At 33.9% G+C, this 20,009-nt stretch overlaps 1 non-coding gene and 1 pseudogene across 1 annotated transcript; both read right to left on the reverse strand.

Annotated features, from left to right (window-relative positions):
- Nucleotides 1-10,576: 10,576 nt before the first annotated feature.
- On the reverse strand, nt 10,577-12,706 carry LOC143551023 (F-box/kelch-repeat protein At1g57790-like; annotated as a pseudogene).
- Nucleotides 12,707-19,820: 7,114 nt separating this feature from the next.
- TRNAG-UCC (transfer RNA glycine (anticodon UCC)) lies at nt 19,821-19,892 on the reverse strand. Its single transcript has one exon. It is a non-coding gene; the product is annotated as a tRNA-Gly (tRNA).
- Nucleotides 19,893-20,009: the final 117 nt, after the last annotated feature.

Consider the following 20,009-nt stretch of genomic DNA (forward strand, 5'->3'; position numbering starts at 1 on the left):
TAACAACACGTACAAGGTCCTCAGTCCTTCCCTATGTTGCAAGCTAAACCATAGCATGTACGAAGTCCGCAGTCCTCCCCTATGCTACCACAACACAAATACAACACGTATAAGGTCCACAGTCCTTTCCTATGCTGCAACCTAAACCATCGCACGTACGAAGTCCGCAGTCCTCCCCTATGCTACCACAACACAAATATAGCACGTATAAGGTCCACAGTCCTTTCCTGTGCTGACGCCTATCTACAATACGTATAAGGTCCGAAGTCCTTATCTACGTTGACGTCTATACCTATAACACGTATAAGGCCACTGTCCCTATCTACGTTTACATCTATCATCTATATCACGTATAAGACCCACAGTCCTTAACTACTTCATCACCTGCCAAGTCTATGTCCAACAGAAGTTAGAGGGAATTGTCATCCTAACTTACTACGTCAGACATAGAACTCACGTACCATTTCCGTACCTGCATACACTTACTTCGCATATACAATAAACACATCATAGCATATGAACACTCTAGGCGTTCTTCACATCATTCAATTAACAATCATGCTCCTTGTCGGTACGTGCAATATCCGAAGATCGTTCACGCTCCGACAAGCATTCATTCATAACGATCATACATCATCCATATATACATTCATATCTTTATTTACAACCTGACAGTACGCGTAATATCTGAAGATCGTTCGCATACCGACAATCAATAATTCATATCTATCACATATATCATATATGGCATACACTTACCACTTAAGGTATGTGTATTAACTAAACACATTGAGTATGCACACAGCCCCGAAAAACATAACAAGGAGTGGGGCTAGAAACTCACCTGATTGCGGTCACGTCTTCCTTTAGTGGTTATTCCTTCTCTTTAGCTGAGCTTGGCTAACTGTTCAATATATGTTTGTTACTTAACTGAATAATTATTAAGTTGGTGTTCTAATTAGCCAACACACTTTCTAAGTTGGGCCTGCTTGTCTAAGTCCTACATATGGGCCAATTAGTTGGATAAAGTCCACTGTTCGTTAAAATCTCTAGGCCCAGCTAACCAGGCCCAAGGTCAACAGAGCACCAGGTGGCCGAGAACTCCAAGCGGGGATTTTATACTAGCCGAGAACTCATGTATGACCGAGAACACGTACTGGACCGAAAAACGAGCTGACCGAGAACATGGGTTGGCCGAGAACTCTGACCGAGAACTCCATAGATTTACCGATAACCTTCCGTCTTGGCCGAGAACTCTTAATTTGAACCGAAAACCCTCAGCTCAACCGAGAACTCTCAGGTCAGGAGTGTTCAGCTCATTTTTCTATCTTTTTCATTTCTTTCATAGCTTAGTTAACTGTTTTATGGTTCATATCACTGGTTTTAGCCACCTTTGTTACTTATCCTAACCGTTTTACATCCGTTAGCATTTCCTTATCAAGATCCAACCGTTTTTAGGTATAAAGTTTAAACCTTTATCCCGTTTTTGGTCTAAAGCTTAAAGCTTTATCGGTTTTAAACCCATTTTAGCTAGATCCTTAGCTAATTAATAGATTAAGTCCATTTTTATCATCAAGTTTGCAACTTTATGAAACATCTAGACCCGATCTACTCTAGGGTTAAGTTTCATAACATACCGTTCATAAAAACGTAATCTTTAAACGTAAGGAACATACCTTTGGACGTTTCTAGGCTACAGGTTAACTTGGTTATGAACTTTCGGGTTGTATCTTGCTCTTGTAGTCAAGATCTATCAATAATGAATGCTCGATCTTGGTCTTGGATCACCTTCTTAAACACGGCCGTAAGTGGGAGAGAGTATGTGTGTGTATTAAGGTGTGGAGAGAATAAGATGGAAAATATGGATGGAAATGGAAAGGATTAGGGTTTAAGGGGGTATTTATACGCCTTTAAGCCCATGGACCTTAGGCCCATCTTTCCTTTTTGGTCCATAACTAATCCCATCTAATTATCCTACTTATCCTTTCCGTCTTTAATTATTTATCTACTAATCCAAGTAAACTTTCCTACCGTAAATAATTAATATATTACTATTTTTTTTTTGAAATTTTGGGATGTTACAGAGTACATGTGTTTTATAGTTAGTTAGTAATAAATACAAATTAAATGTTACTAATACGTCATTTTAACTTTAAAAACCATACAACAAAACACCAATAAATCATTACAACTTTCATTAAAATCTAAGTCTATTAGTTTGTTGTCAATTACAAGTATGACATTACTATTTTAGTTCATTGATTACACATAATTAATGGTCCGAATCCACGGTCCGCCTACTGGAGAGCTGTGTTTGTGGGGACGGTTTAGTATACGAGTAGTCAACAATAGGTTAGTGAACATCGTTGGTTACCGCCGATCATGGGCAGAAACACACCAACGAGGCAAGTAAATGAAAAAAAGTAGATAAAGGATGTGCCGGAATTTTTTCTAATTTGTAGCTAGGGTAGAATATGGAGACAAGGTTTGAGACTCATGAGGAAGATGGGTTAATTTATAAGGGTTATTTTTGTACCTATTGCTGGGATCATATTGAAAATTAATCATTGAAATATTAAACAACTGTTCTAAACCTTTAAATGAATTCGATACACTTTAATTGAATTCATATTTATGAATCATCTAGTATTATCAGAACTAATATAACGGAAAGTAAAACAAATAAGCTTTTGAAGGATTCATATAGAAAAACAACTTTGACAAATTGAATCAAAATATTACTATTAGATTGCTCCTATCACCCTTAGCTTATCATCTTCTCTTGAATTTTTAGGACACGGTACAATACACATAGAAGTGTGTGAAAAAGTGTTGACGAAAAAGAGACGTTTTTTTCATTATATACAAAGCGAAACTGCCGATGATCGAGGCTATGTCTGATAGCGATATCTAACAAAATTTATTACAAACAATTGATAAAATAAAAGCTACTAAAAATTGCTAAAAATAATGTTGAAACTTGCAAAGAATTGATGATCAAATACCAAACAACGGATGACCCAAACATCGGTTGTTTTTCATTATGAAGTTTTGACAAACTATTGCTCCAAACAGCTGACATAACAAAACTGTAGAAGTGAAAGAACTGAAGACACAACAACTGATTTATCAAATGAAGATCCATACAACTGAAGTCTAACAACTGATGGGTTAAACATCAGTTGTTTAGCAAATATAAGTAGTTAACATAAGATTATCTTTTAGTCAGTTGTTTGTAATTTATTCATCAATAGTTGTAACCGTTTTTTATTTCAAATCAATTCCAAAGAGGACAAATTGATAAAACTTTGTTTCTCAAAAGGGACAAATTGGTGACGTCATATTTGGATCCTCAAATCCAAAGTTATGTGATGATTTTATAAAACTCAAGAAATCTGAATTTGAAATGAGTAATATGGATGAATTATAATACTTTTTGGGCTTGCAAATCAAACAAACTAAAATAAGAATTTTTCTACATCAATCAAAATATGTTAAAAATCTCATTGAAATGTTTAAAATGACTAATTGCAAAGCAAGTTCCACCCCCATGAGTAAAATTAATCCATTATCACAAGATGAAACTGGTGAGTATATTGATCAAACCTTGTATAGATGCATGATTGGGTCTTTAATGTATCTAACTGCATCTAGGCCATAAATAATGCATGCAACATTTGTGTATGCAAGATATCAAGCTTCATCAAGGTAATATCACTTAAGTGTTGTCAAAAGGATATTTAAATATCTCAAAGGTGCTTCTACATTGGGAATCTGGTATCCATCCAACATAAAAACCCACCTTGTTTGTTTCGTAGATAGTGATTATAGGTTGTCAAATGACAAAAAAATCAACATCTAGAGGACGTTAGTTCTTTGGTGATGCATTGGTGTCTTGTCAGAGCAAGAAGCAAATTACTGTTTCAAATTCAACTAATGAAGCTGATATGACACCCGACTAATTTGAGCCTAATTAGTGCTAATGCAATATATGCTTATGTAAATAAAATATTATAAGAAATAAAATAATGCTATTTTAGGTCCAAAAACTCCAAAATATATATACTTTACTTTATTGAGTTTGAAAAAGTTCAAGTTTCTCGCATAGCGAACACTACGCGAAATAAACAACGGTAACGACTTAAATTCGGATAAATGTCCAAACTTGCTAGGAATAACTCGAAAAAAATTATATAATTATAATAACAACATTAGTAATAAGTGATAAAATTATTTTTAGAAGTTTCGTTTCGAAAAATTAAGAAAGTTTACGGTTCAAGAGTCGGTGTCCGACACCGGACGAGCCCAAACTCAAGTATCACCAAATTTTAGTTTCTTTAGTCCATACTGTCAGGAATTTAATCGGATAAAACCTGATAAAAATTATTAGAAGCGGAGTTCGTTTGGTTAATTAAAATTCGAAAAACGTAAACCGAAAAAGTTAGAACTTTGTTAAAACCCACTAAAATTAACCAACCTTTCTCATCCCCACTATTCAAACCGTCTCCCACCATCCTCCATACCAACCCATTGTTTTGCATGTATCCTAATCATAAGTCTAGTTAATGATGTGTGTACTTGCATCTTTAAACAAATCAAGCTACAACTTCATAAAGCTTCCACCTCTCAAACCTATTAACCAACTCATCACACTATCATACTTCTGTCTTTTTCTTAAAAACTGATTTGCCACCACCCTCCTCTCATCATCTTCATCACCCAAAAACTCCATTAAATAATCTCAAGATGCAAGAAACTCAAGAACATCAAAACCCTACACCATAAACCCACCGTATAAAGAAAAACACCACCAATCCCTCACCACCCCCAAACCGTCAGCCACCACCATCTCATCCACCATCATCACATTTTATCTCACCACAATTAGACAAGGAATTCAAGAAAGAGCAAAGATCTAGAGTTTAATAGGAGCAAAGGTAGGAGTTGAAGCACCCACTTAGGAGCATTATCATCTTCTTCATCTCAAAACCCAAAACCCAAGGTAACCATTTTATGGGTTTTTTTCCATCTTAGATGCTTAAAGATTGTTCTTGCAAGCTTGAGATCATTCACACAAAACAAACAAATCTTAAGAAAATGGAACTTGGGGTTGAATGTGGGTGTGTGCATATATGCCGTAGAAATGTGTGTATGTCTAGGCATACCATACACATATACATAAATACGTACATATGCATGTATATTATAACTCCATTGTTGCTAGTATATTAGAAATACCTTGAATGATTGTTTCCTTTGATTTAATCTTAAACTTTAAGCTTGATTGATGAAAGAGATGAAGTGGATTTTGTAAATCTAGGGAGATGTATGCATGTGCATTGATGTTTAAAATTCTGGCTTCCATAGCAGTAATTTTGAATATCTTGTTGATAATCTATGGTTGATTAGTTGGAATTAGTATAGCTTTTGATGATTTTTTTTATGATATTGGAAATTGGTTTTCAAATTTTAGAGAAAGAGAGAGAGAGAGCCGTAAGAGAGAGAGAGAGAGAGAGAGAGAGAGAATTTATGGGTTTTATGTTTTATTAAATGCTTAATTGTTAGTCTTGATTTTGTTGACCATTAATTTCTATGATTGATGTTGTTACCATGAAACTTGCTGTAAAATGAGTTTACAGAAGTTAAAAGAAAAAGTAGAGAGAGAGGGAGAGAGAAAGAAACCGTGAGGTCGAGGGAGAGAATGGAGTAATGGGCATTTAATAAGTTGGTTAGTTACGCGTGCATACTTGAAAGTTGGATTTTTAAGCTTTGCTACATATATTATTTAGTAATGAATGTCTATTCTTGTTGATAAATGATCATGAAATATTTTGTCTATAATTGAAGATACACTACTTGTTTAATATAAAATTATTTGATGTTGATTAAGACTTAGAGATTGTTAATGAAGTTATGTTAGTTGATTAACACCAAGATAGATGATAAAACTTCTATAAGTTAGGTTAAGTATACATGAAAACCAGCATGAGCATATGAAAAATGTACAACTTGTATTGCATAAAGCACTTATTGTTATGCTATTAAAAGATGCATAAATTTCTTGTTAGAGATCTTGGTTAAGAACTAAGTGTTTGAGACTTGTTATAGGGACATGGAATCTGATTTTAAGTGTTATAAAAGTCACATAATAACTACCAAACACTTTGTCAAATCGTTGTTTACTACATGAAACTTGAACATGATGAACACGCTTAATTACTTTTAGTTAATTGAAAACATGATTATATTATACACTGTCAAATTCTGAAATATTTGGTGTTTTGTAAGGATGAGGTGATCATATTAAGTGCATAATGTGTTCAACATGTTTAGTTTGACTTAGTTTGCTTGTCGGTAGCTTAAACTGTCGAAAAGTTCGACTTTCATACGCAAACCGACACAGTTTTTGAGATTGTTTGAGAACATCTCCTAAAAGCTAAAATAAATATACATTACTCAAAATAAAGTATATTACGAAGACAAGTTGGTAAAATCTTGGTCCTCAACGATTCGTATCGTGAAAACCGACACGAGAACGTTAAAATTATATAATCCGGGTTAAACTACAAGTCGCCAACGAGTCATTTGAACATGAACTAATAGAAATAAACATTTTAAGAAAACTAAAACATCTGTGTGAAATATTTTAAGTTGCACGAACAACTTAAAATTTATAGATTATTAAAAACGTATACTATATTAATAGGACACGATGTGTTTGGACATATCTGACGTTGTACGTACCGAATGTGAGTTTCTCTAAACACCCGTCGTTTTTAATGAACATCTGTTTTATAAATGTTTTTGGGGGGAAAGCATATTCTTGTTATTTATTTTATAAAAGTTTTAAATGCATTTTATTTTACAAACTGTGTTAATGTGAGATGAGTCGATTTGATTAAATAATTGTTAACCGAATTAATAAGGGCATAGGAACCTTTGAACAAACAGTTTTGCAAAATCAAAACAGTTGCTTACAACTGAGTTTTGATAATAAAATGTTTCAAAACTACTGCTTATACTTCACTTGATGTATAATGCAATGGAAACTGTTGTTTTCAAAAGTACTGATCGATTTTTATTCAAACTATTGATCAATGTTGTTAAAAATACTGTTTTGCTAAACTACTATTGTGAAAAATAATGACAACAACTATTCAAAACATTTGTTTTTCAAACTACCGATGGCAATTTGAATTTTCAAAAATACTAATCAATTTTATTCAAAACAACTTATCAAAGACAAGCAATAGTTGTTTCATTTTTCAACAGTTGTTTGGATTTACTAGCCATTTTTGCAATAGAAACAATGATCTCAACAGAAATTTTAACCATCCACTTGCTTAAACCGTCTAAACCTTCGCTAATCACAATTTACCTTCCATAATCATCTTTCTTAATTCTAAAGAAATCTTTTGCCTATATTACATCATCTCTTCTCCTTGCCAACTCACACAACTTGCTTTCTACATTCATCATATCATCTCTTCATAAACTGTAATCATGGCACAAAACCTTAGAAACCTGTAATTCAAGTATTCTCATAACTTGCTGTCATATCTCATCACAAGCCCTACATATCTGGAGTATGATAACATCATCGGGACACTCACTAGAAGAAGATTTTTCAATCTACTAATGATTGATCCTGATGTGTATCCCCAAACCCTCAATGACTTTTGGAAGAATGCTTCTATCCAATATGCAGAGGACGATAAAATGCCATTGTTTATCAAAACAAAGGTAGGCAAAACAGATTTATTTGTATCATCTTCACTCCTTTCACAACATTTGGAGTTGAATGATGATGATTTTCCTACTAAAATTGTTGCATAGACACTGAAGTTTGAACTCATTGAGAAAGCTCATTTGGGTTCCACCCAAAAGGCTGCACTTTTTTAAAATCCTTTTCCCTCTTCGATGAAGTTCCTTTTTTCATACTCTACTTCAGTGTATGTCATGCAAAACCACCGGTTGGAATGAATTGCCATTAAATGTTCAATATTTGACATATTCTATTTTAATATGTGAGAATTACTATTTTTCACAATCACTTTTTAATGATTTGGTATCAAATGTGAAAGCAATGACTTCAACAAAAGGAAAACTCTTTTTAATGTTTCCAATGTTTTTAATGACATATCTCATGAAGATATCGTGTAAATCAAATTTTATTCAAGGAACTCCTATTTAAAGTCAAAGTCTCAGCAATGAGATCTTTGCGAGAATGAAGGATTCCAAATCATCGGCTCTGGTTGATCAGGAGGAACCTGAAATGAAAAAACTACTGATGCTTCGACACCATCAGTTACAGATGAGCCCACTGCTCGAGGTGATCAAGGTAATCAACCTAGTACTTGAAACCCACACATACCACCAAAAAGAAAACTTCCAAGAAATCCACAAAACCCAAATCATAAAGAAAACCAAAAAAGTAGTTTAGGATGATGAGGTGCCTGAATCTCACATGTGGCAACACCAAAGCCACAAAGACAATTAATTGTTGTGACTTCCTCACAGCATGTCACACCTTCACCCAAACCAACTCCTCAGCTTCCTCACAAAAGGAAGTTGTTCTAAGCACATGAGACCCATATCAATGAGTTGAAGGGCTTATCAGCACTCCAACCCCAACCCCCTCTCCAAGGGCTATTTCTCATTCACCTCCATTGGAACATCATATCATCACCACAGAATAAGTTGCTCAAGTAATTACCAAAGTATCCAACATCACTGAAAGCAGTCTTTTCTTTACCTCATCAATTAAATATGAAACCATTTCTCAAACTGCTGATGTTGTGATAGATATTACTAACCTAGAGCAAGAGGAGACTAATATCCTTTTCACTTCCGATGACTTAGATATGGCATTAGGAGCATCTACTACAACTGCAGAAACAATTGTTTATGGACGTTTATGGAATTTAAGGGACGAGTTTGTAAGGGACGTTTATGAAATTTAAGAAAAATGGGGGACAATTTAAGAAACCTCTCTCCTCAAAGAAGACATAGGAATTTTCTCTAATAATAAACCCATATAGATAATATTGTTGGGATTTTTATGCCCTTTTCGAATTAGTTACCTGGGTAAAGAATCAATTATAAATTAACCGCCGTTAATATATAAGGGGTTAACGGCGGTGGTCGGCAAAATCTAGTTTTAGTTTTAGTTGATAATTCAAACTATTTTAATAAAAAAAAAAATAGGCTAATGTTTTTTTTTTCAAATCAAATAAATAAGGGTTGTTAGACTTATTTACCTGGCTAAAAAATCGCGACGGCAGAAGCAAAGCGAAGACTAAGATCCTCCGGTGGATTTATGGGGTTTTAGTTGAGTTCGATCGGGCTTTGTACTTCGTAGGTTTAAGTATAGAATATGGAAACATATCTCATGGGATCTAGGATTAATAAACTTAAGTATTAAGTAATTTATTTAACACTATGTTTTATCCCCAGTAGTACGGGTTGTTTCCAATTTTATGTTTATTATATTTATATATTTTAGGTTTGCCGAAGTCAAATGACTACACATACGTCGAAGCAAATGGTGGCTTGAATTAGCAAGGACGTCGGTAAATAAGCACTATTTACGTTAATTTACTTTCTAACTTAAATTTGTAACACATATTAGCTTTGTATCTCTAGATATGCAATGCAGTTGCTCTGTGACCAGCTATCTTAACGCGAAATTATTCATTCCCAATTTTCATTTTCATTGCATATGTAGAGATCCTAGGTATGCAAGCATGAGATCTTCAACTATACCATAAATAATTTATTATTTTTATTTTGTAAAATTTTGAATTAGTTGCTTTGTTATTGCAGCAAATTTAAAGATATCTGATGAAGAATTCTTAATTTGTTAAAACCTTGGAAAATGATATGCATGTGGTTGACTCAGTACCTGGATACCTAATGGAAAGGTTTGACTACAATTTGACCCATGTATTCAAATTTAGAATAAAGGCTTTGCAAACTCTCACACTACACTCCAACTAACATAAGCAATAAAAATAGATAAAGCAATTCCTAGCAGATTATAGATCCCAAAGCATAAACGATTTTTAAAGTGTAGACATGCATTATTACAAACCACCAGAGTTAAAAATGACTTTTTGAATAACAAAACAACATTTAACAAAGTGCACTAGCCTGTATGACTCTTTTTAATTTTTATTCTAACTTACAATACTCTTCACAATTTTACTTCACTTGGCTTAATTTCTATATCTAGTAAAAATCTATTAGTATGTATTTACGTGTATCGCTCATCGTCTAACAATGAAACATCGCTATTATATGCTTGTAAGAGGATCAAATCTACACCAACTTACATTAAAAATCGCATAAATCAAGAGGCTTTTAACTGGGTTGTAATAGGGCTATGGTATATAAAATGGCTAAGGTGGCAACAACCCAGCATAGCCAGGCTAAAACGATGTACTAATATTAAAACTGTAAACTTCTATTAATTAATATTTGCTTACTCATTTGAAACTTAATAAACTCATTGGTGTATATTGCAATATAGCCCCAGTTCTCTTATGAGAGGTCTAATGCGCCGCGTATTCTTATCTTAGAACCAACCATATTCAATCCATGTATGAGGGCCACAAGGATGACTAGTCCCGTGTAAATTGACACCGAAACTTTCTTGGATAATTTTGTTATCAAATGTGTGATACCTGCATGTCTCGAGAGAATAGAACACCTGCGACTCGCGTAATAAACTTGGAAAGTAGATCTTGTTCCTCATTTGTGGTAATTTGGCTTCGAGGCAGATGCATGATGATTCAGAAATACAAATCATGTGTGTTCCTAAATTATCTATTTTCTCCCATTCTTTTGTAGAGTCGTTTAGTTTGAACACCTCAACGGATTCTCCAAATTCACTCACAATAACAAGTAAAAGATGTTGATCACATTTTGATAGATATAACTTTGACCGAGGTTTGCAACTGATAGGAGCTTTGTCTTGAACAACCTCCCAAGAGTAATCTTCTTTACCAATGTCTCTAAAAATAGCAATCCTTCACAATGCATAAATATCCCGGCCACTGAATGTAGGAAGGTGAAAAGAATATGGATCGTTAGTGCCAAAATCCAAACGATACGCATGCCATGATGGCAGTTCTCGAGACACAAAGTGAATGTAGACATGAAAGGGCCCGGGCCCGTGTGTTGCGAATCCAACAACCATGCAATCGGGGGAAGTAGGTGGTGCTGAAAAACAGATGCTTCTAAAATCGAAGATGCTTCTACAAGAACTACGCATCTTCGGAAGCTTACGGATTTTACCTATAAATGGGTTAAAGAACACTAGCTCCCATCCATGAAATATAGATATCAACAGCCAACCATACATGGAACATAATATCTCGCACTGGCAACCACTCTGGAGTTCTAGAGGCACGTTTTTAACACACTCCTTACCGCAGATTGGATCTATGAAAGTGAGAGTGCCTCGATAATCGTTTAACACCAAAAACCATGGTGAATACATCCGTGGTCTCCATAATGGTGTTGCAAAATAACAACATTTGCATGTAGCACGGAAACTCTGGATCTCGGCGCGAGAACAACGCTTCGAAATCATTTGCAAAATATGAAATGGAACATTGAGCAGGTGTGACTCACTTGTTGTGTTATCAAATTCAGTCTCATCAGTGTCCTCCTGTTTAGCTTCATGACAGTTAGCTTCTAACAACCTACGCAAAACATGAGGATAAGTAAACACATTCTAGCTACAATTTGTTTAAGAAATGTACCTAAAATAATAAAAGCAATATATACCTGCATTCAAGCATAGCCCATAATAACACCTGGCTTTCTCGTGCCATATAGGGCGTTGGAGATCGAGACATGGCTCTATCTTTGACATGGAAAGAGATTATTTTGTTCTCCCAACCAAGAACATGAACGCAATCTCCGATCCGTGAGCCAACTGCAGACTTGTAGAATGCCGAGTATGAAGATAATTCCAGGAAAAACGAAGCATCTTTGAGGTCTTCCAATTCCTCCCACATCATACCAGTCATATCTAGTTTAAACAAACGCGCCTCAACAATCGTCGTTTCATCTTTAAAACTTATTTCAATGTAGAACATTTCTGCACCATATCCTTTCAAAAAAGAATACATGGTGTGAAAACTAAAATCGGGAGCGTCGGGAACTCTCACAACCGATTTTAGTCTTATCAAAACTTCTCTATCTTTAACCACAATGTCAACCAATATAACAAACCTATAATTAGGCCCCAAGGTCATGGCATATACTTTGCCATTGCAACAAGTTGGGCATTTTAGGATACCCTTTTTATATGTTTAGCATATGACATCTTAGTCCATTTTAGCCCCCTTTTTATACGGTCTAGCCGACAGAAAACAATGTGAGGAGTTGCTTCTGAGAACAACAGAAAAACCGATCCTGGCCGATCACCAGGAGGAGATGACAAACAGCAAGCATGATCAGAAGTACCAAACCAAGGTGGGAGAGCAATCAACTTAGAGGTGAGGGGGTTCCAGAGAAACCACAGGACATTGTCTGGATGGTCGGAGAGAATAACCCAGCCATGGAAACATGCTCGGATTCGTGTTCCCTGAAGCTCATTGATTCCACACTTATAATAAGATTTCAGCATGTCACCTATAAACAACTTGTAACAACTTGCAGACCGATCATTACTAGAAATCTGCTTTAGCTCCATCTACCATAACAATTATCAAACTATGTTAATCAACAACAAAAAAAAAATGGGCTTATTTAATCAAGAAAAAAAAAACCCTACCAGTTTCTGAATCGGACTCGTGTTTTTTTTTTTTTTCAAATCAAATAATAGTACGAAATAATATATGGGTGATTCGAATTAGTTACCTGGGTAAAGAATCAATTATAAATTAACCGCCGTTAATATATAAGGGGTTAACGGCGGTGGTCGGCAAAATCTAGTTTTAGTTTTAGTTGATAATTCAAACTATTTTAATAAAAAAAAATAGGCTAATGTTTTTTTTTTCAAATCAAATAAATAAGGGTTGTTAGACTTATTTACCTGGGTAAAAAATCGCGACGGCAGAAGCAAAGCGAAGACTAAGATCCTCCGGTGGATTTATGGGGTTTTAGTTGAGTTTGATCGGGCTTTGTACTTCGTAGGTTTAAGTATAGAATATGGAAACATATTTCATGGGATCTAGGATTAATAAACTTAAGTATTAAGTAATTTATTTAACACTATGTTTTATCCCCACAGGTTGTTTCCAATTTTATGTTTATTATATTTATATATTTTTTTGAAGTAATTTTATATGTTGCAAGTATGTTAATAGTACAATTAGGGTTAACGATAAAAGAGTTTTATAAATAAATGAGATCGCATAGCTCATTTAAAAGTTATCTAGGTTTGGTGAGATGTACACATACTTATTTTATATACCATCAAGTTGTTTCTTAAATAATATCCTTAAAAACACAAATATTAATTTTTAGTATATTCTTAATTTAAAAAAATTTCATATTAAATATTTGGTGAGATTAATTTTTAATATAATAAGATGTTATAACTCGTTTAAGGGTTTTCTAGGTTTGGTGAGACTCATACATGTGAATTCGGGTCAAATGCATAATAAGTCTCTATTTACAAATAAAGCAATCTAGTGACTTGAGAGGATGTTGGAAGCAACCAGAGAGGTTTCAAAGGTTCGTTTATATATATATATATTTAAAGATCTGGAAAATCAGTTTTTATTGGTCCAAATTATCGTCTTTTGGTCACTGCCAGTCCCAAATCACGAATTGGTTGCTGACGGTCCCAACTTTTAACATATATGTTCATAACGGTCCGCGACTAATAAAATTTTAACGTCGTTAGTTTCAGGTCGCCGGAAAAACGTTTTTGGCCGGGAAAATCAGTTTTTTTGCCGGAAAACACCACATGAACACCGCTACCACCACCAATTGACTCACCACCAACCAACCACCATCACTTAAGCACCATAAACCGATTCCGATGATGGTTATAGGGTTCCGGCGACCTCAATTATGGGGCTTTTACTAGAAAAAAGTTCATAAAGGCACGATACAAAGTTACCATGATGTTTGGGACAAAATTGTTGAGTTTTCGGAAAAAAAATGTGTGTTTTTCGGCCAAAAACGTTTTCCTGGGGACCTGAAACTAACGACGTTAGAATTCTGTTAGTTGCGGACCGTTATGAACATATATTAGAAATTTGAGCAAATAAATTAGCCAAGAATGAATATGAGATTGATATATCATTCTCATTATTTTCTTTAATTAAAATAAGTAAATTTTAATATTTTATTTGCCCAAAATATCTTAGATTTGCTTTCCTATTTTATACATTAATTTAACTGGGTTAGTGTTCCGTGTAACACGATGTAAAATATAAAAAAACGTTAAATATACATATATGAATTAATTGTAAAGTATTACATGATAAATCTTAATGAATGAGTAATTACATATTTTCTAAAATACATAGATTAGTAAAAACAATTTGTATTTATATTAAAAAAATAATAAAATGTTGTAAATCTATACATATTAAGGAAAAGAGAATGTTAGCGTGAAATCATATTAGTTGAGTTAGTAAGTCACAAACATTTTAAAAGCAAAATAGATAATGAAGTTGAATTTTTTAAATTGAAACTTATACATTTGGCATCACCATTGAATGTCATGTAGACAATGTCTTCTTTTAATAGTATAGTTAGATATATTTTTCCGTGTGATCACACTTCAGATGAAAATTTTCAACAGTGTCTGAAGAAAAAACATACAATTTTAAATGGGTTCTGTTAAATATACCAAAAAATATACCAAAGTCAAAGACCAAAAGTTGTCAGCATTAAACCAAAAGTTGTCAGCATTTAGTTGTCAGCATTTAATGATACACATTTATTATTAGGTGTATCATTTATTCTTTTTTATTAACTTATATATACACATTTTTTATTAACTTTTTATTATTAAGTGTATTATCTATTCTTTTTATTAACTTTTTATTAATTTTTAGGTGTTCGGGTCCCATGAAGAATTGATGAATTGGGTACAAAACTTGGCACGCTCTCTTGGTGTTGTCGTCGTCACTAAAAGATCGAACAAATATCCTAATGGGTTCGTGTATAAAGTTGTAATCATGTGTGATCGTGGCGGAAAATATAAAGTTAAGGATTCAAGTAAAGTTTCTGGCACAAAAAAAACTGACTGCCCATTCGAATTAGAAGGGAAATATTCAATAGAATATAATTCCTGGACGTTAACGATGATATGTGATGAACATAACCATCAGCCTGTACAGCATATGGAAGGCACGTTAATGAATGCATGCAAAGAAGTTTTCCCGAATGCTACTCAATTACTTTGTAGATGGCACATTAGTCGCAACATATTCAAGAACTGTAGGCAATCTATCAGGTCAGCACGTGATTGGGACAACTTTCTAAAATATTTATAAAGATATGTTTGTCAGGGATGTAAATTCATTGTATCATGACTTGTGTTTTTTTGGGTCACCTTGTTCAGAAGAACACTGGATGAAAATGCCTGAGGCAGGTGTTCTGATTGCCAATAGGTTTGGTGTTATCATCCATTCTTTAAGCATGTCAGGCAGTACCACTATTTTCCCATTTTGAAGTGGTCCAGAAGAAAGTCAACATCACAGAGCTCTTACAATTGCTTTAGTATTTGGTGAGACCCATTATGTCATGGTAGAGTTACAAGGAGAATCCCCAATGCCTGTTATCACGCCTTATTGGAATCTTAACAATATTAGCCGGTCTGCAGTTAGGTGGGAAACAATGTATAAGTCGCGTCTAGAACTGTACAGCCAACTTTATCGTCCTGAAAGTGGGTTTGTGGATTTAAATGATTAATTATTTTAGTGTTTTTACATTCATAATGAACTTGTATTTTCGTATTTATATATTTGAGTACTTTTTAGAAGACTAGTAATATTCATAATTGTATAATAAAATATTTAATATACTATTATTCATACTAGTATTGCAAAAAACTAATTACAATAGCCTTTAAAAAAACCTAATTAAAAAATAGATATTAGTAGTTTAAATAATTATTATGTAATGATTAGTAGTTATATTTAAATAAAATAGAATAAAAATGATTAGTAGTAGATTAATAGGGTTGACTTGGTATACCAAATAAAAACTTTTGGTATATTTAAAGCCCCCCTTTTAAATTAGTTTTGCATTAAATTAGTTACGTTACATTCATAGGACTCGAAATGACAAATAAATTTTCAAATAAATATGTTGGAAACAACAAACATTAATACTTTTTTTAGTAATTTTGATCATTCAACACCCCTAAATGGTAAAAACAAACTTCCCGATAAGAAAAAGTTTCAAACTTGCAAAATCCAAAAGAAAATATCAATCGCATGGGTTTGAGAAAGTATGAATTATCTAGTTTACAAGAAACAACGTGTTTCTCTTTCCCATGTTTATTGCCATCATGGTTACAGGTTACTTGACGTCACTTATTTCGGGTTCTACACGATACACATGCTCTTGTTACATTAGTTACATTACATTCATAGGACTCAAATGCACAAAGATATGTTCAGATTAACATGCTTGAAACAGATAGAGGTTAAAACTTTTTAAGCAATTTTGATCATTTATGTTGAACGTAATTTCGGACTCCAAGTCACAAGTCGATAAACTTGAGGGACCAAGAATGATAAATCGGTCATAGTTGGTTATGCTTCCTAATTACAATATGTTTTCTAATTATTTTGTAATTATAATTGGTATCATGAGTAGCAAGTTAGGTTATTATATATAAACCGAGTTATGGTTAGATATTAGACATACACGTGATGTAACAATATGGTTTATAAAAACATGAGATGTAACCGAGTTAGGGTTCATCAAGAGTCAAACCAATTTAGGGTTTGAGAGAATTGTAATCAGTATTTTGAGTTGTATGTTCTGATTAATATAAACGAATGTTAGTCGTTTACGTCGCGTTTGATTATCGATCGGGACTTAAATTGGTATCAAAGGGTGCTCATCATCTTGGTCTTGACCTTCCGTAACTCCTCTTGATCCATGACTATGCTCTTTCGGCAACTTGACTTCCATCGTGACCATGTTCCCCGACCATTCATTCGGCCGTATGAACTTGCATATCCACTCCTCTGGTTGTGATCCTTGTCAAGTGTTTGGGAGTTAGTCAAATGTGTGTTCGTTTTGGTGAGTTATATCAATTGGGACTTGAATTCATGGGTGGAAGAGAGCATAAATTAATAAAAATTTAAAACATATATGCAAAACATGGCACACCCCCTCTTTCAATAAACACCAAATTTTGGTGGCGGAGAAAGAATTGAGCACACGCGGGGAATCCATTGCAAACAATGAAGCTATGCATAAACGTCCAGTAATAAGTTATATCGCACTGTACTAAAATAAAATAAATAAATAACAATTTAGAAATTTAATGGAAAATATCTGAATATACATTTCTCATATGTGTCTGTTTTATTAATTTATGGCCATGCAAAAGGAACACATCCAAAAAGGTTTTAGTGAATATGCATCTATCCTCATGTCAAATCAGTTATTATAGTGTATATATATGTGTATATTCCTTGGTGATTCCTTGTATATGAACTTATACTTAAAGCAAATATCAATCTATTAGAATATTGATTGAGCGAAAATATAATGGGAAATATGGTTATGTGACGAGAATATTGAGAGAGTAACATCAGAGTAAAAAACAAATGTTCGTACTATATTGATAGCGGTCCCTAGAGGGGACCATTTTGCATCGCTATCTAGATGATCCTCATGGTATAATTTTGGGGGTTCACACGATAATGGTCGTTATATGTTCCTTTTTGGAACCACATTTTGTCTTTACTTTGGTAGATGTGATTCATCTTGTTATTGGACTGTTATCTCGAGGTTTTACCCTTACACTTTGTGTAGGGATTCCTTGTATATGTACGCATAGCCATTAAAATCAATCAAATTAATAGGGAGTTTACAATGTCATTAGGTTTCTTTAGTATGTTCTTTGATTTTAAAAAAGTTTTGAAGATGCGATCTCTTAGGTTTTTCTCAATGTAGTATTATGCATCTAGTGAAATTGTTCAATCTCTATTCACTAATCAAGTCATGTGGAAATGATTCAAACTTTTGTAATACATTGTTTAATGTCTTACATGATAGTAATGAAGTTTAGCTAGATTTGTGTATATTAATGATGCCATGATTCAACATGGGCTTTTGATTTATGTGTTTACAACTTAACATGGCCTATTATGTAAAAAAAATATTAATAATAAATAAAAATCCACAAACATGGGAAGGTCAAGTGAAAAGTATTGAATGAGGATGAGACGAGAAAAAAAAGCCAGTTGTTGGGGGTTACTGTAACCCAGGAATGGACGTCGCCTGTCGACGAAGAGATGAAAGGGACTAACACGAAAAGGATTTGGGGGGGGGGGTGTCGGATAAGGTAAACGAGTATAATGGTTATTTTACATTGAGGTAACATATTTTCAACATCAATCAACGAAGATAATGTAGCATGTTTAAATTTATGAATAATTAGAAGTATATACGTAATTTTTAAAAAAGAAAAGAGAGCTTTCACTACATACATAGTTGGTGATTTCCATCTATCTTGACTTACTATAATAAAATATATTCGATACCTTTTCTTGAATGATGTTTAAGTATTTACATTTTAGTGTAAGGAAAACGCCATCTTTAGTACGTTATTAAGTTATCAAGCAAGTACAGAAGTACTCATATTAATATACACGCGAACAGAGAATGCGATAACTTATAACACAGTAGATACTGCGACTTAACACGACCATGCTACTTTCAACACGTACAACAACTAATCCAAAACTTGTGACGTAAAGTTTATAAACTTACTTGAAACACTAGAACAGGAGGAAATAATAGTTTTTCTCTTTATCATTTGAGTTAAGCTCATCAATCAACTTCTGGTCAAGAAGTATGTTTTCAGTCACTGCATTTTTGTGATTTTTGTTCATGCGTGGAATCCAAACACGAAGAATCTGCATAAGCAAAACATAACCAAGTAACCAACAACCTAAGATGAATGTGCAAAGATAATGAATAAGCATATGGCAAAATGGTGGTATGAGCAAGAGCACCAGTAATGGGGCTTCACCCATGCCTATTTTGTGTCAAAAAAGAAAATGCCCCCACACCGCTGCGTTTTCGTCCTAAAATCAACCCCCCACCCACCCACCCCAAGTGTTTTTTAGTGATGGTCTTTCGTGGTTTATTTTAATAAAAATATTGATCGTTGGATCAATTGAAAAATAAGTAATTATTATAAGGGCTTTCATAATACTACGTGCTACGTCTAATATTGAAAAAACCCTCAATGTATGGCAGCGATGTGGCATGAAAATAGGTGTTCTTAACCCCACCATTACGGATGCCTTTATAGTCGAAACAAGTTGGGTTGGATTGGCCTAAAAGTGTAAAACACTTGAATCGATAATAGTCGAGTGTTGGGGGTTTTATGCATTAATGTTTTTGCGTGAACTTCAACCACATGGCAACTTCTATATATGCCTAGTTGATACAAAACACAACCTGGATCGACAACCATAATACCATATCATCTAAGGTATAGTCTGGCCGGATAGAGCAAACCATCTTCTATAATTCTCGCTCAAAGTATATCACAAAAAAAGGTATAACATTTGAATCTGCTACCTGCCCATTTTTAGATGTGTTGGCATGGTCAATAAAAAGATCACTTTAACTTTACAATTAAAAAACAATGCGTTTGCCGGGAGTCGAACCCGGGTCTATTGCTTGGAAGGCAATTATCCTAACCGTTGGACTACAAACGCAACTGTGTCTCTTTATGGAAATATCTAATCTCTAAAGAATATATATGTTCGAGAATTTATTTGTTTCATAGATCAGGATTTTATATTTTAATACTTATAAAAAAAACAAGAAGGTTG

Source organism: Bidens hawaiensis, unplaced genomic scaffold (genome assembly GCF_021521415.1).
Source record: "Bidens hawaiensis isolate Kalapana, Puna unplaced genomic scaffold, B.hawaiensis_p1.1 tig00016232_1, whole genome shotgun sequence".
Lineage (NCBI taxonomy): Eukaryota > Viridiplantae > Streptophyta > Magnoliopsida > Asterales > Asteraceae > Bidens > Bidens hawaiensis.